At 37.6% G+C, this 17,679-nt stretch overlaps 1 long non-coding RNA gene across 2 annotated transcripts in view; it reads right to left on the bottom strand.

Annotated features, from left to right (window-relative positions):
- LOC141583563 (uncharacterized) overlaps positions 1-17,679 on the bottom strand; it is a 455,143-nt gene that overhangs the window by 138,112 nt on the left and 299,352 nt on the right. For both annotated transcript variants that reach the window (XR_012516217.1, XR_012516218.1), the window contains exons 6-7: positions 15,055-15,251; positions 3,584-3,705 (exon numbers count right to left, since the gene is read on the bottom strand). This is a non-coding gene — a long non-coding RNA (uncharacterized LOC141583563). The remainder of the gene's footprint in view (positions 1-3,583; positions 3,706-15,054; positions 15,252-17,679) is intronic.

Below are 17,679 nucleotides of genomic sequence, written 5' to 3'. Positions count from 1 at the left end.
ACAAAGCTAATAAACACTATTTTTTTATAAAAATCTTTAGGGGAAGGTGAAACTTCATTTTCTCTCAGTGATTATATTGTCTTCCCTTACAATTGTTTTCATAATGAAGGTGCTGGGTTCATCTTACAGCAGAGTCCTTTGTTGAGGATATACTTCACCTAGTGCCCTCTCTTTTTGCAATCAAAGAAATGATCAAGAAATAAGCTAAATGTATTTTTGTTTGTTCTGTTGCAATGAAAAGGGCTTTAGAAAAAAAAAATTCTCTTCAATTTTTCCTTCCAAAGAAGGCAGACAGGCTCAATGCTCATGAACAACCTTCACTCCGTCAGTGTGTTGTATGTATCAGATAACATTTTATTCAAATATTTTCAATGCATGTGTGAATTAATATCATTATTTCATTCTTAGTGATGAATCAAGATAGCATTTTCTTAATCTTGTTTATCTTTGGCACACTAGGAAATTGACTACTGAAGTCTAGTATGTGACATTTTTCTTTTATGAATAATCTAAGCTTTTAAACATATAAACTTTGATGATTATTATTATTCTTTTCAGTTGCTGATCTCAAATAGATTCAGAAAGTGGTGATTCCTTATATTCAGAGCTAGCCAGACCACTCCTTAGAATACAGTGGTCAAATTTCATTTTCATAACTGGGTATTTTTGATGAGCACTTTTAAATAATTCAGAAAAAAAAAAAACTTGAGAAGATATAAAGGGCTTGTTGATGAGATTTGAAGAAAACATGGAGGAACCTACATGTTTTAATTTGGCAAGTGGAGAGCTAGGGTAGACTTAATTGTCTTTTTACCATTCCAAAACAACTGATCAAATATATCCCTTCCTTGAGATACAATTCAGCTACATCAATCATGTCACTGAATTTGATTAATCAAAAGGTTAATCTGGTAACTATACACAGATAATCCTAAAATGGTTTAAAAGAAAATGAAAACAAGTAAGATTATTAATTATACTGAGAACAAAGTATGGGAGATTAAGTTCACTGTGCTAGTATGGGGGAATTAAGCAGATTATTCAAGATTACACCAGGTATTGGGTCATGTTTATATATTTTTTTTATTTTTAGAGACAGAGTTTTGGTCTGTTGCCAGGCTCCTAGCTGGAGTGCAGTAGCACAATCTTGGCTCACTGCAACCTCCGCCTCCCAGGTTCAAGCAATTCTCCTGCCTCAGCATCCAAAGGAGCTAGGACTACAGCTGTGCACCACCACACCCCAAATTTTTATATTTTAGTAGAGACGGGTTTTCACCATATTGGCCAGGATGGTCTGGATCTCCTGACCTTGTGATTCACCCATCTCAGCCTCCCAAAGTACTGGGATTACAGGCGTGAGCCACTGAGCCAGACTGCAGACTTTCTTTTAATGCTCAACTCTTAACACTATAAATCTTCACCTCATTTGACTTTAGATATTTTTTTTTCTGCTATAATCTCCTTTCTAATTATTTCTGGAACCTCCTGAGATATGTTTATAAACCCATACCAATTACATTATGGATCCTAATCCTGCTCTCTGGCCCTGGACTCCTGGATCCTGTGAACTGTCTTGGCCACCATGAATTGTTACACTGTAGGCTGCTTCTCTCTCCTGTATTGTTTTGTTCTAAACATGGGTCAGGCCTTAACTTTAATCCCTTGCAGACCACATTAAGGGGGCAGTCACGTTTCATAAGACTTTTTTGTTTTTATAGAATTGAACCTATGAAAAGATAAGAACCATCAGAAAATAATGGAAGGACTCCACATTGCCTGTTATTATGCCAATATCTGACATTCCTCTCTGGTATTTGACATCCATCTAAGAAAAGTTTCTCCCCAAGTCCCAGCAACCATGGAGTATGTCCACTTCAAGCTCTGAACCTACCCAAACCCCAAGACTCAGATTTTTTTTTTAACCTCATCTGTGGCTATGGCTACAGCTACCAATAAAAACTATGGGGCTAATTGGTTTCCTAGGTGTTTTAAAGTAGAGATTTATCTCAATTTCTTTCTGGTGAAATCACAACCTTACCTACAGATTCTGTGACCTCAAAATAAATGAAACAATAATCAGACATCAGCATATTCTCCAAAGTCAAGATCATTTAGACTTACATAATGCCAGACCCTAATCCCAAATTGGATGGTGCCAAGGTCAGTACATTTCAAGATATCTCTTACCCAGGTTCACTTTCCTTATGAAAAAGAAAGAATATTTGTAACAAAAAAGAAGAATGTCTCATGTGTTTGTTCAATCTCTTGATTAAAATCACATAAAAAGGGTATACAATCAACTCTTTCCATTACTGTTAAAAGACAAAAATATTCATTATGGTATAATGATGTGTATACATGTCTAGGAAAGGCTTAGTTTTGATAGACAATCTTACAGTGTTACTCCACACAAAAATAAAAATCATAAGTAAATTATAGTACTAAGTGTTCTTGGCTCTTAAGAAATGGTATGCATTTAATTCTCATCTAATGTCATCTAATGTGCTTCTTTACATTGTTATGGGGAAATGTAGACAGAAATCAGTTTTCTTTCATGTGAAATCAAAAGAAATATCAACCTAACCATATCAATATTTCAATGTCTCCTGAAATTGTTTTTGCCCCTTCTAAGCCACAGAAATAAGAAAAAAATAGAACAGAATAAACAATATTTAGTTCAATAGCATTGGAAGCAAATTATAAAATATACTGCCTTTGGAATATGTCTATAGTATTGATGAGAGTATATATTAGTATGAAATTTCTCTGGGGAACTTTGAAAATATAAAAATTAGCTTTAAAATACAACTTTAAAACAGTAATTCTACTTGAAGAAATAATTTTAAACATAATTAGCCATATGAAAAGGATATATATGCAAGTATGTGCTGTAATTGACAGCACTTCATTTTTTTGAGACGGAGTTTCGCTCTTGTTACCCAGGCTGGAGTGCAATGGCGCGATCTCGGCTCACCGCAACCTCTGCCTCCTGGGTTCAGGTAATTCTCCTGCCTCAGCCTCCTGAGAAGCTGGGATTACAGGCACGTGCCACCATGCCCAGCTAATGTTTTGTATTTTTAGTAGAGACAGGGTTTCACCATGTTGACCAGGATGGTCTTGATCTCTTGACCTCGTGATCCGCCTGCCTTGGCCTCCCAAAGTGCTGGGATTACAGGCTTGAGCCACCGTGCCCGGCCAACAGACAGCACTTTTTAACAGCCATATAGAAATTGAAGTAATCTAAATATCTAACAATAGAGCAATGACTTTATAGATTATGGTACCTCCAACTTTTAATGTTACACACATTTTAAAATTATCTATTCAAAAAAATTAAATGTTACACCGTCTTCCATAATGGCCAAACTAATATGCACTCAAAAACCTAAACAGAAATACCATTCAACTCAGCAATTCCATTGCTAGGTATATACCCAAAGGTATATAAACTCATACCTGTAATCCCAGCACTTTGGGTGGTTGAGGCAGGCAGATCATGAGGTCACGAGACCAAGACCATCCTGACCAACATGGTAAAACCCTGTATCTACTAAAAAAAAAAAAAAAAAAAAAAAAAAATTACCTGGGTGTGGTGGCATGCACTTGTAGTCCCAGCTGTTCGGGAGGCTGAATGAAGCAGGAGAATTGCTTGAACCTGGGAAGCAGAGGATGCAGGGATCTGAGATCACACCACTGCACTCCAGCCTGGAGAGAGAGCGAAACTGTCTCAAAAAATATATATTCTATTATAAAGACACATGCACATGTTTGTTCATTGCAGCACTATTAACAATAGTAAAGACATAAAATAAATGTAAATGCTGATCAATGACAGAATGGATAAAGCAAATTTGGTACCTATACACCATGAAATACAATGCAGCCATAAATATGAACAAGGGACATGGATGGAGGTGGAGAAAATTATCTTTATCAAACTAATGCAGGAACAGAAAACCAAATACCACATGTTCTCACTTCTACGTGGGAGCTAAATTATGAGAACACATGGACACATAGAGAGGAACAGCATACACGGGGGCCTTTCAGAGGGTGAAGGCTGGGAAGAGGGTGAGGATCAGGAAAAGTAACTAATAGGTACTAGGCTTAATACTTGGATGATAAAATAATCTGTACAACAAACCTCCATGACACAAGTTTACCTATGTAACAAATCTGTAAATGTACCCCTGAGCTTAAAAGTTAAAAAAAAAAAAAGAGATTAGATGTCTTGAGCAATGCTTACATAACTGTATACATTGAAACACCAAATACAAAATTATGTAAATAGATGAGTATGCTCAGAAAATTATAAAAACATAAAAGTAGCTATATCTATATGGTAGAATTTGAGTTTTTTTTTTCCTCTTAGTAAGTTTTTATATTTTGACAACAAACATATATTAATAGTTTTATGATCAGAAAAAATAATTACTTAAAAATATCTTCCCTATTAAATGGAATAGTAAGCAAGTAATTTTACCTGTGATAACATAAATATTATGCATAAGGAGACCAGGCATGGTGGCTCACACCTGTAATAATCCCAGAGCTTTGGGAAGGTGAGGTGGGTGGATCATGAAGTCAGGAGTTCAAGACCATCCTGGCCAACATGGTGAAACCCTGTCTCTATTAAAAATGCAAAAATCATCTGGATATAGTAGCACATTCCTGTAATCCCAGCTACTTGAGAGGCTGAGGCAGGAGAATTGCTTGAACCAGGACCCAGGAGGTGGAGGATGCAGTGAGCCAAAATCGCACCATTGCACTGCAGCCTGGGCTACAGAGCAAAGCAATACAGAAGGAGTCCTGAAAAACTGTTTTTAAGACCTACATCTGAACTGTAAGTAAGACAGGTCAGGCTGGAGATAGTAATAAAGTTGAAAAATTTTGTATAAAGATATGAAAAAAGGGCAGGCAGAAAATCTAAAACTAAATACAAAACAATAACCACACACACACAATGATGAAAACTTCTATTAAATATAAATTTTCAAAAAGGCAAAACTTTAATCCAGAGGAAAAAAATTACAACTTCAAAGAAAATATTGAAAACTGTTCCTAGAACAGGTATTAACAGAAGTAATATATATTTGTGTATATGTATATATTTTGTTTATATATGTATATATTTAAAAATTGGGAAGGTTCCCTCTCTCAGCTTTGGAGCACCCCTCTCTCTGTCTCTGTACAGGGGAGCTTCTTCCTTCTCCTTTCCTTCTTGCCTTAAACGATCCATTCCTTAAAACGACTCCACATGTGTCCATGTCATTTTATCTGAACAGGCATGAAGACCAGAAACCCTAGTGTTCCTCCACTCATCGGAGCTTTGTCATTTTGGTGCGTTGGCCAGGAAAGGAAATTCATTCATCAGACTGGTGAGTATGGAACGGATTTGAACTTTAAATCTGTCCTTTAATTTCAAGGCTCTCTTCCAGCTATCCTGTTGCCAGACTTTCTTTCTCTTTTTATCAATGGTCTCTTACCCTCTCTCTGTGTGTCTAGTTTGCAGGAATCTTTATAGTTCAGGGAAACAGGTCTGTTAGAAATGATTGTGAATCGTGGCAGGCAGTAACTGAATAACTCTTTCTCTTGCTAAGGTTTCTCTGGCAAGCACATGGTATTTCTAAGCCACATAGTAGAAATCAGGCTCTAGGCTTTTTCTGAGAAGGAGAACTTTCTGCCTTCAACAGTTGGGAGAAAAATATCTTTGGCAGCAGATTTTAGTCCCGATATTGTCCCATCAGTGGGAAAATAGCCATGTGATTTCTACGTTCTTTTAAAGCATCTATTCTGTCTTCAGCTAAGATAGTACTTAATTAATAGGGGAATTTTAAATTTGAAAGTTAACCAGAACTGTTTTCTTTTAAGAGTAAGTGCCTTAGGACTGGCCATAATAGCAGGCAATCTAGCACATTGCCTCTGTTAAAGGAACCTTGCCCAACGGTGATACAGTCTCTCTGGAGATCTGGTTTTCCCCGAGCCAGGCTGATCACATGGGTTCTAGAAAGTCGAAGGGAAAGTACACAAGGCAGATAAGCTAAGGCTGCGTGGGTATGCGTGATTAGCCCCATCACTCAGTTCATCTGGTTCCATAGCTTGGAGAACCATGTCTACAACCGTGTGTGCGTGTGTGCGTGTGAGCGTGCATGCACACGCACACATTTAAGAAAGTGCCAAGATCCAGTAACCGGGAAGGTAAGACATTTGGAGGACGCACTCTGCCTTCTCCACTCTGGGTCATACGGAAAGGAAGGAGACTAAGAGGATGCTTTTATTCTTGCTCCTTTTTCTGAATGAGGTAGTAAGTTATCTTTAGCTTGCACCCCTCTGGAATGTGCTCTGAAACACTGAAACTTCCTTAACCTCACTACTTTAAAGAACACCGCTTATTTTCTTTGGCACAAGAGCATGGCATTCCTACTAAACCTCTGCAGGTGTTGTAACATCAACCCAGCTCTTTTAGCAACCATATCAGGTAGGCCCAAGGAAAACACTTCCCCAAAATTAAAAAAGTCACCCTCAGGGAAGTTATCTGAGGGTCCCTCTTCAAGTTCCCTTCTTATTGTAGGACCTTAGGCAAGTAAAGGGAGACTTAGGCCAATTTTCTGATGACCTTCAGAGGTTATACAGAAGCTTTCCAAAATTTAACTCAGGTATTTTACCTTACACAGAGGTGTTATGTTGCTGCTAAGTCAAACCCTCACTGCAGCTAAAACAGGCAGCTCTGCAAGCAGAAGAGAATTTTGGAGATAAGCAACATGTCTCCTATTGTAGGCCAAAAGGGAAAAGAAAAAGTAGGGAAGGCAATGAAATAGGGGAAACACCATTCCCAATAGAAAGAAAGGCAATACCTGTTGACAACCCTAATCAGAATTTCTTTCTATGGTGTTTTTTCTTATTTCGTGGTTTAAAATGCCTTATATCTCTTTTATGATGTTCTTCCAACCTGAGCAAAGTTAATTTTCCAAAGCTTAAAATGTTTGGCTTAAAGTTGAGATAGGGGAAGTGGAGCCCAGAGGCCTAATATGCCAGCAAAAAGGTAAAAATGTCTTGCCATTAGGGCTTTTGGCTTCTCTCTCCCTGTGCAAACTGACAAAAGGGATAATAAGGATAATGGTTTATATTCTCTGTAAATTTATAATTAATGAAAAAGGATTTGTGAGATTGGTCTTAAGCTATAGACAGTCTGGTGTGCTTTGCATGTCTTTCTTTATGATTCTGTCAAAGAAAGGGTATCTTAGATTAGGATGCAGGCCTAGGACCCCAAAAGCCCACTGTTCCAGCCAGCCCAACAAAACAATCAGTAACAAACTTTGCTACAGGCCTCCATCTTGTTTCATGTCCTTGGGAACATAATCTGGAACCACTTGTCAGTATTTGGTCTCTGCCATTTGTGAGTGAAGGCCACAAAATCAGATAAACCAGTTTGTCAATCTGGTTGGTTCCAGCTGATCCATCATGCACAGGGTTTACAAATACCTTTTTTTTTTTTTGAGATGGAGTCTTGCTCTGTCACCCAGGCTGGAGTGCAGTTGCAAGATCTCAGCTCACTGCAACCTATGCCTTTTGGGTTCAAGCAATTTTCCTGCCTCAGCCTCCCATGTAGTTGGGATTACAGGTGTGTGCCACCACAACCAGCTACTTTTTTATATTTTTGGTAGAGATGGGATTTCATCATGTTGGCAGGCTGGTCTCAAACTCCTGACCTCAACAAATCCGCCTATCTTGGTCTCCTAAAGTGCTGGGGTTACAGACATGAGCCATTGTTCCCAGGCAGCAGAATATCTTAAGCACTGATCTTAAGAACAGTTTTGGGAGGGTCAAAATCTTGTAGCCTCCACCTGCATAGCTCCTGGGCCAAGGTTTCTAATCCTGTGGCTAGTTTCTTGGTCTGGTTTCCAGGCAAGAGGGAAGTAAATCTTGGGAAAGCAGCTGTTACTGTCTTTGTTTCAAACTGTAGGCTGCAATCCAGGCTCCTCCCAAAATTGGTTCAGCCTATGCCCAGTGATGGGCAAGGACAGCTTGGGAGCTGTAAACAAAATGAAGTTGTTTGAGTCAGATCTCTTTCACTGTCTCAGGCACAATTTTGCAATGCAGTTTCAAAAGCTATCCATCACTCCTTTGAAAATACCTTGTACACTTGTGGTTAAGTCATAACCTAATTAAGGCTCATTGGTTTCACCTGTGAGGTTACTTTTTGTAATGTTCAAAAGCTAAAAATCTTAACTGCGTGGCATGGCTAAAGTCAAGTAACAAGGGATTTAAAAACATTTTCTTAAGGAGCGCTCAGCTTAATTAAAAGTGAATATTCAAGTTTTAGGTATATTAAAAAGGCCTTTATGTTTTTCTCTTCTTGGATCTTGTTTTCTGGAAAAGGGCTCTTTTCTTCTCAGTTGGCTGAATAATTTTTCTGCATTTTTTTGTCTTACCAGCCTTAATGCATGCATAAAAGGGCCTACATAACTTCTGGTGCCATGGGACTCCTGGGGAAAAACAGAGGAGCTGCCACAGACCCCGTTTTGAGGAAAAAACCTGTTTTCCTCATGAAACCCCAGGAATTAAAAGCAGATAGTTCCCTCTCAAAATCAAAGGTTCTGTTGTGTTTTGCATTGTGTTATCTGACAGTTTTGAGTTTTGAGGGTATCAGAAATTACATCGCTTTGGTGTGTAATAACTAGGAAAAAAATATACTGTAAGAAATGCCTAATAGTAGTTATAAACAAGAGAAGCATGCTCTTGGCCACCTGAAAAATAAGGAACCATTCCCACCCCGCATTTGGGAGATGAGACTCCCATCAGATTAGACTCTGTCCTAATTTGTAATTAGAAGATGATCTAATTACAAAAGAAGCAAATTGGCTTCGGGTTGCCCTGCAATTAAATGCATGAAATGAAAGCATAGCAAGGAGATACCAAAACGCTAATCTGCCTTTCAGGAAAAGGGTTATAAAAGGTTTGCAGAAACTTCACCTCACGGTCAAAATGGTTATGATTGGATGGAATGATCTCTAAAGTTTCATTTAAATAAATTTGAGTTAACATTAACAAACAAATACAAGGGTAAAATTTGGCTTTAAACAGGATTTTCATGTCATAGTAAAAGCTAATGAAAGTTTTTCACCTTTTAAGTCATCATTTTGGCAAAATAGTTTGTGACAATCTGGCAACTGTCTTCTAAATGCCTCGCTTTTTGGATGGTTCAGAGAGCCCCTGAAGCGTTCAAAAAAGAGGTAAACAGGAGTATTTGACATGTTTAATTACATGAGATTGCCAAAAGGATGCCCAATCTTCTTTAAGTTATATTTTGATGAATACTAATATATGTTCAAAATTTGTATAGGATTTCTAAAATGCTATCAATCATAATTAAAGGTAAAGTTATTGTAAACCACAGATATAAACAAACTTCCTTGTCAGTCATGTTTTTAACTGTAACTGTCCTGGAAATGTTGCCAATGGCAAACAATTGTTGTCTTGCATTGTTCCTTCTCAAAAGATGATTTATAATCAAGCTGTATTAAGGACTTTAACAGGTGTTCTCAAATGCAGGTTTTTAATAGCTTTGAAGATTGTAACATTGGAATAGAAAAAGAACTTATGAAACTCCTAAAGAACTGACATGTTCACAAATATCAAGCAAAACAAGAGCTAACTTAAAGGACTGCACTCAGAAAGTTAAAGCAAGCCTTTAACTTCTGGTTGGAATACGTCAGATCCTTGTTTTGTTTTTCAGAGTCAAGGAAACTTATTTTAAACTATGGCCTTTAGTAATTGAGTAAGGTATACTCCTGTGAACAAAATTTGGAACATGTTTATTTCTCTGCCTGGTTCCTCTAGAATTTGGAAACTATCTGTGAGTACTCTTAACTTATGGCAATATAGTGGTTTGCATCAATGCAATAAGAATCCATGTTTCTTTTTCAATGGAACACAATTGGAAAAACTCATTATTTTACCAAGGCTTTAACTGAAAGAGTGTGTTTCTATTTAAGGAGTCAAGCTTGACATGCAGAGCTAATAAAATCCCCTTGAGGAGAACTGGCCTCATCTCTGTCTATAAAGTCTCTGCACAGGGTTTCCTAACCTGTGGTCAGTAAAGAACGTCACTTTCTAACAGGTCTGAGAGCTCCAAGCTTATCTTGGGACCTCAAGAGGAGAGGATCACCCAACTCACAGGTATTTGAGGATACAAACTCATGGCTGGGCTCGGCTTCAATAATCTTACCTGAAATTTCTTGTGAAACAGAGTTTCATCAAAGCCAATTCAAAGGCCTATGTAGAAATAATCATTCTTGCTGCACTTTGTACAAATAATCAAGCCAAATGTAAGATTACAGTTTATTCATAATTTGTTTTTACCAAAAATGAGGACTAGAGAGAAAAATTGTACTCCAAAGCTCATCATGCATTTGTTATTAAGTCCTAGTCTCATTAATTGTTTCTAAGCTTTCATCTGCATTTTAAACTAACCCTGCTTATTCCTGTGAATCAAGTAGAGATCTTCTGCAGCTTGGAAGAAAAAATAAGGTATGGGTAATGTAAAAATATGAATCAATATGCTAGTTCTGGGCAATTATCCTGCAAATTCTGCCGGGTAATAAAAGTGAGTAGGGTGCTCATACCTGGAGGTTTCTTTGTTTAGGAAAATAAAACCAAGGAATTTCATAGACATCCAAAGAGGAATTCTATATTTTGACAAGTAAAATTTCAGATGGAAATTATCTACTACACTACACTTGTGGAAATTGCTATACTCTATTATTTAATAGGGTTACACACAGTAGCACCTTCTAACTGAAATATTAAATAGAGAGTTTCCATTGCTGTTGTATTTTGCTTAATTATTATCCTTATAGCAGGGATAGTTATTAACGAAAAGGAAGCATGAAAGTTTTACTATCACTGAGTCTGCTAGGACTTTTTATTGGGTTTAGTGGTGGAGTTTTAAATGAAACATGCTGCTTTTGGATTAACGCCTCTAGTAAAGTAAAGGAAAACCTACAGGTACTTAAAAATCAAATCAAAATTATTGGCAGGCTCAGGGAAAATGCTGGCTTCAGCCCTGAGTGACTACAATCTGTCTTTAATAAATTCCAGTCTTCCTTATGGAATTGGCTAACCCCTTTATTAAGCCCTCTCTTGCTTATATGTCTTGTATTGATATTTGGACTTTGTATACACAATACTATAATTAGAATTGTTTCTTCTCACCTAGAAGCAATCAAACTCCAAACGGTGCTATAAACTGAACCACACATAGAACCGCCATTCTTCTGAGGATCCTTACATCAACCCCAGGAGTAGCCCTAGCTGCTGTTCCCCATTGGATGCCCCTTTTCAGCAGGAAGTAGCCAGAAAGAGTCATCACCCAAAACCCCCAACAGCAGTTAGTGTGGCATCTCCACAGGGAGGAATGTGGTAGGAGTTATTAAGAAATTATTTTAGGCAGATAGATAGAAAATGGGGTCCTTAGGAAGTTTTCATTTATTAAAGTACCTCCAGAAAAGTTTCTTGTAAAGCCCTTCCTCTTAAAGCCAGGCCAGAAACCTTTGATATGCAATTGGAAGCCATTAGAAACTGGGTCCAACATGGTGATTCCCTCAGCCTTCTTGCTCTTGCCCAAAATGTTCTTGGCAACATGGCAGAGCTCACATATCCCCACGAGTATAGAACATCATGGTGCCCTGTATTTGCATATTAAAAGGTTAGGGTGGGAGGGCCAGCTTTTTTGCAGGCTATGGGAATGACATGCCTAGTCAAATCAATCCGCTGAGCCCTATCCAAATCAGACACTGCCTCATCCAGCCTCTGTATATATACCTAGCTGGTACCTGTGGCAGGTGGGGTTCCTTCTATTAGCTTTGGAGTCCACCTCCATCTGTATAGGGGAGCTTCTTTCTCCTCCCTTCCTTCTTTCCCCTTCTTGCTTATTAACCTCTCTGCCCCTTAAGAAAAAACACAGGATTAGAGAAACATGTGCTAATTTGTTATATAGGTAAACTCATGTCACAGGGGTTTGTTGTTCAATTTATTTTTGCTATTAATGTATATAATATATATTTATATATGTAATATATACACTATGTTTAAGTATATACAATATTAAATATATATATAATATATATGCACAAATGCTATTATATAAATACAAATATATATGTGTGTACATATACATATATACACACATATATATACACATATTTTTTTTTTTTCAAATGGAGTCTCATTCTGTCACACAGCCTGGATTGCAGTAGCATAATGTCAGCTCACTGCAACCTCTACCCCTGCCTCCCAGGTTCAAACAATTCTTGTACCTCAGCCCCCCACATAGCTGGGATTACCGGTACCTGCCACCATGGCTGGCTAATTTTTGTATTTTTAGTAGAGTGGGGTTTTGTTACAGTACCCAGGCTGGTCTCAAACTTTGGACCTCACAGAATCCACCTGCCTCGGCCTCCCAACCTGCTGGTATTACACGTATGAGCCACCATGCATGGCCAAATTCAGGCCACATTAAATTTTATCTGGACTATTTTGATAGCCTCATAAATTATCTCCGCCTTCTGACTGCCCTCCCCCTTTACAGTGCCCTCAGTTCATGTACATACTTCTCAGTCTTCCACAATGGCAACAGATTGATTTTTCCAAAATGCAAATTTGACCATGCCATGCACTTTAATGTCTTACCAATAGCTTTAGGGAAAAATCTGAATAATTCTGTGTTCTTTAAAACAATGACAACAAATGCTTCATTGTATGATCACCAGACAGAAAATTGTCTTATTTTCTAATTTTATCTTCTGCCATATCATCTTATACCAGATTAATTGTACATCCCCAAGCATCATATTCCCATTTTGCTGACTATATTAAAAATACTGTAATTATTTTAAATAAATTTCAATAGATGACTTCCACAACTTTAAATCGTAATTCATTTTTAACTTTAAAACATATAATTTTGCTGTGATTACTTTGTTAATTCATTGATTTTTGAAGAGTGCTTTCAATTTCCAAACTGAAAAATGTTTAATTTCTAATATTAATTGTTAATTTAATATCATTGTGATGTTCTGTATTTTACTAGTTCTTAACATATATAACATATATCTATAATATGACTTGAATTAAAGAAGAAGGAGCGAAGTTGGAGGAAAGAGGGCATATTTGCAAATCAGAGAGGTACAGTCAATAATATAGAAGTTGGTTGAATATGGAAGGGAAGTGAGACAAAATAAACTGAAATTAATGTTTAGTCTCTATCCCAGGTGACTGAGGATGGTGTTAGTCAGCATGGTCTGCCATATAAAAATATCATATTGAGTGGCTGAAACAACAGTAATTTATTTCTCAGTATTTGAGGCCAGGAATTTAAGATCAAAGTTTTTCTAAGGCCAATTCTCTTGGTTTGTAGATGGCTGCCATCTAGTACAATCACATGATCTCCTCTTTCAGCCCATAGAGCAAGAAAGAGACAGCAGTGTCTTTCTTATCTTTTTATAAGTGATGTATTTCATATATCACTAATCCCATCATGAAAACCTAATCCTTATTACCTCATGGAACCCAATAATATCTCAAAGTTTCCATCTACAAATGCCATCAGATTGAGCATTTAGGTCCTCAACATACAAATTTAGGGAAGACATGATTCTGTCCACAGCAGATGACAATGTGAAAACTATGCAGAGAAATGAAGGAGAAAGGCAAGTTTGCCCAGAAAGGCTGAAGAGTCTAATTTTAAATATGATTAATTTCAAATGCCTTATGGAAATGCAGGTGAAGATTTCTGGCAGATTTTTGGTTATGTAAGTATAATGCCTTCAAAAGGGTGGGAATTTATTAGACAGTCATTTATTTATTGCTGATCAACCTATAGAGGAGTGGAGCATGCGTGACAGAATGACAGCCACTGAGGGACCTCTTGGAAACACTGAAACATGGCTATATAGGAGTACAGAGTGAAGGAGACCGAGTATAGGCAAAAGAATGGGAAGAGAAACCGAAAACTCTGTTGTCATAGAAACAAGGGATGTGATTGTCATCATCCACAAAAGGGTCAAATAAAAATGCTGCCCATTAAATATAGGCATTAGGATTTTACTGAAAACTTGTTTTTGTGACAATGCCTCCATCTTGCACCAAGTTTCATAAGCTCTATTTCTTGTTTGATATGCCTAAGAAGAAACCTGAATAATTTTCCTGCTACACTACTTCTGGCACTGCACAGAAAGACCCTGTTTTGTTCTCATTGGTTAGCCCAGGTAGTAGAGAATACAGGCAAAATCTGTACCTTATCAGATGCCACCTGTGACCCATGGTGGGTTCTTGCTGACCCACCTTCTTGAGCAAGGCCTCCTGGAGCATTCACTTCAGATGCCTGCCCCCGTTTCTCTGTATACATCCAGTTGCCCAGTCCTGCTCTACTATGGCTGATATGTCCAACTGTTCATGGAGGGAGATCCTGCCTCCTATTTGGATGCTTTATATGTTTTCTGGGTTTTATTTTATGATCTGCTCCTTAATTCCTCTGCTCCCTATAGCTTTTGGAGAGCATTCTTTGAACAGGGACTCCTGATTTTTTAGACCTGCTTTTCTAAGGAAATTGTTGCTAGTGTTTACAAGTCCAACTTTACTTTAAAAAAAAAAAAAAAAGAGAAAAACAGATAAAAGAATCTACTTAAGCCCAGAGGAAGCATTCTGGGAAGAAACGCCAGCTGCCCTGTGACTGTGCATTTTAAACGGGCGCCTCTCCTCATGATGAGAATTACCTTGGCCCGGGCTGAGCATTCCCAGTGGGCTCTTTCCACTTAAGCTTTTTATTAAAAAAGTAAATTGGGATTATTGTATTCCCTTACGTTACTTTGGAAGCAGAAATTTTAAATTAATTGTGGTCTAAACTGATAGCAAACTGAGAGGTTCTGATAGCAGTCTGGTGGCCTCTTGTTTAGCCAGCAGAGAGTTTGGTTATTGCTGCTGGGAGTGGCTTGGCTGAGATTTTTAATTTACATTTTTTTCTTCCCTCTAACAAAGGGTTGAATTATGACTTACCAGAAAATCCCCAGTGTCATGGAGAGAGAGATATTGACTAAATTCCTCTGACTTGACTGGAGTGGAGCTATTTGTTTAGAGCTGGATTTTAAGTTGCAGGGGGTGGCATTCTGAAGTATTTTTTTATTCAGGGTAGCACTGTCCAGAAAATGTCTTTAGCTTCTTTCAGGAGTCAGCACTTCAGCACAGTGGTGATGCTGTAAAAGATAAGAAGGGCATTTCTGTACTGATTACTTATGTGGCATTAGTGCAATGTCCACACTGCTAGGATGTCACTGCTGTTCAGTCAAGAACTTCCCTAGCCCTTTTGACCCTGTCTCTACCTTGGCAAGGGAAATCCCAAATGTCAGCCTCTCCAAAGAGCCACCACCTGCCAAGGGCTCAATTCCCAACAGAAAAGACGGAATTGTAAACAATTATCTTTGTGATCTAACAGTAGCTTTTTTGCCTGCTATGTAGTGGGGATGGTAAAAATGTGGATGTTGCAAAACATAATTACTGGCCTGGAAATTTTCCTTCTGTGGGCAGATGGTATGATCAAGAGCAAAGACAGACATGTCCTTCCACAAACCAAGGGCGATGGTTACACAATAGTCTTAGGTAGCAGCCAGTATAATAGACAGCTTTAAGTAAAAGTCAGTGATGTATATTAAAAGAACTTCTTTGAATCCAGACAGCTCAAGTGAAACACCTTTTGAGGACACTGGGCTCAAATCTCACCACAAACACACTGAATGAAATACAGTAGATGTATCAGGGTTGCCTATGTCCTAAAACAGCTGAATCCTAGACATCCCCATATTTCAGGGAAAAAGTTCAAAAAGGAAAGAATACAGCACCCAAATTGAGAGCAGAACTCAGACATAATGACTTGGGATAACATTTACTCTGTGCCTCCAGTTTTCTGAAAACAGCTTTCAACTGCAAAAATATTTTTTTGAAGTTGCCTATTAGAGAACTCTATCCTGAAGCTTATTTTACAGTTTCATCATTTCTGTAATGCCAACCAGTATATGGTATCTCAAGGTGCATGTTTGTTTATACCCATCTCATGTATAAATGCTGCACTCCCCAGCCCTTATTCAAAAATAGAGCATTTTCCTGAGCATTAGATGAGACATGCTGTGGAGTTCATTTAATAATTTTTTTTTTCTAAATACAAAATGTTCTTTTTTCAAGCACTAAGCCAAGTAACACATGGAAAATAACCTTTTATGTTTTGTAGAAAACAGTTCCCATTTGGTAATGCACACTGCAAGTTGAAAGATGGCATTCTGGCTTTTCCAATTGTTTCAAAAAGACACCCTATTTCCTATTTATTGTTTCTGTTTGGCAAAGTTCAGATTCCTAAGAAAGAGTAAGATAATTTCCTAAAGAAATTGAATTTTCTTTCTGAATAATTAAGGCCTTCAGAGTACAATATTTAGAAAAAATTTAACCACAAGCTTATAGAACAGGAAGATTAAGAAGAATTCTTTTAATCTCACACAATTTAAGCCTAAAAGACAACTAAAAATGGTTTCTTTCCTCAAATTGTTTAGATTACATGGTACAGAAAACAAATCTGTTCTTAGAATTTCCTGCTTGTTTTGGTTGGACATATTGGTAGACAAAAATTACTTTGAGAAATAATGAGAGTCCTTTAATATTGGAAACTCAACAATTGATTTGCAAACAAATAGCAAAACATTGAAAATCACTGTTCTATATGTCCAAAGACTAAGAAAAAATCCAGTGAAAGGGCAGCTGTTCTTGCTCTAGTCCTCGGTGAAAGAGGCATAAGGAAAAGCAGAAATGAGGGACACAAGTTATCCTTACAACAAATGTCACACAAGTGATGCAACCTTGGGGACCAGGAAGTGCTGATAAGGATGTACCTGTGTCGTACTGAGATCACTGAATAACTGCTGTCAAGTATGTGCATTTATAAAGATACTCATAATAGTAGTCATTTTTCATGTGAATCTTTTTAATGAATTGAGTGTCCTATATTCTTTGTTTTATTATAAAGTATTCAAATGAGGCTCTCTCAACACAAAATAGCTATTTCCAAGGCTAAAGAGGGAAGCAGATTTTACAAAAGAACATGCAATTCTTAGAAGCAGTCTGATTTCCTTAAATTTAGTGCCTTTCTGACATCCATGTGGGAAAAACTAGTGATCATGTTATAAGTATATTTTGTTTTAATAGTGTTTTATCTAGTGACACAGATTCTTTGGGTCTTTCATGCATAAATGACAGAAGAGGAAATGGCTGTCGTTCATCCTGAAATATGAAGAGAAGGTGAGCAGTCAAGGTCACATATCACTTTGCGATGAAGATGTGCACTAGGATCTATGCAGCCCCTTTGTCTGTGCTGTCATTCTTCAGAAACGGAAAGCATGTATTCCTCTTCGTTCCTATCTGTCTACAATGTGGACTGAGCCCCCTGTTCTCACTCTCAATCCTCCTGTCCCTTCCAATCTTTATTTTGGGTGTTGAGCCATGACCTTATATTATTGATGGCATTTTAAAAAATTCAATTTCTGGATAATGTACCAGTTCCTGCTGATCATGACATCCTCAGGAGCAGGGTCATTGGGGCTAGAGAGCAGGAAGGGGTAGAGTAAGCTTCTGCCTATGAAT

This window comes from Saimiri boliviensis, chromosome 2 (genome assembly GCF_048565385.1).
Source record: "Saimiri boliviensis isolate mSaiBol1 chromosome 2, mSaiBol1.pri, whole genome shotgun sequence".
Taxonomy (NCBI): Eukaryota; Metazoa; Chordata; class Mammalia; order Primates; family Cebidae; genus Saimiri; species Saimiri boliviensis.
The sequence above is the reverse complement of the archived record's forward strand: the minus strand, read 5'-3'. Positions and strand labels throughout refer to the sequence as shown.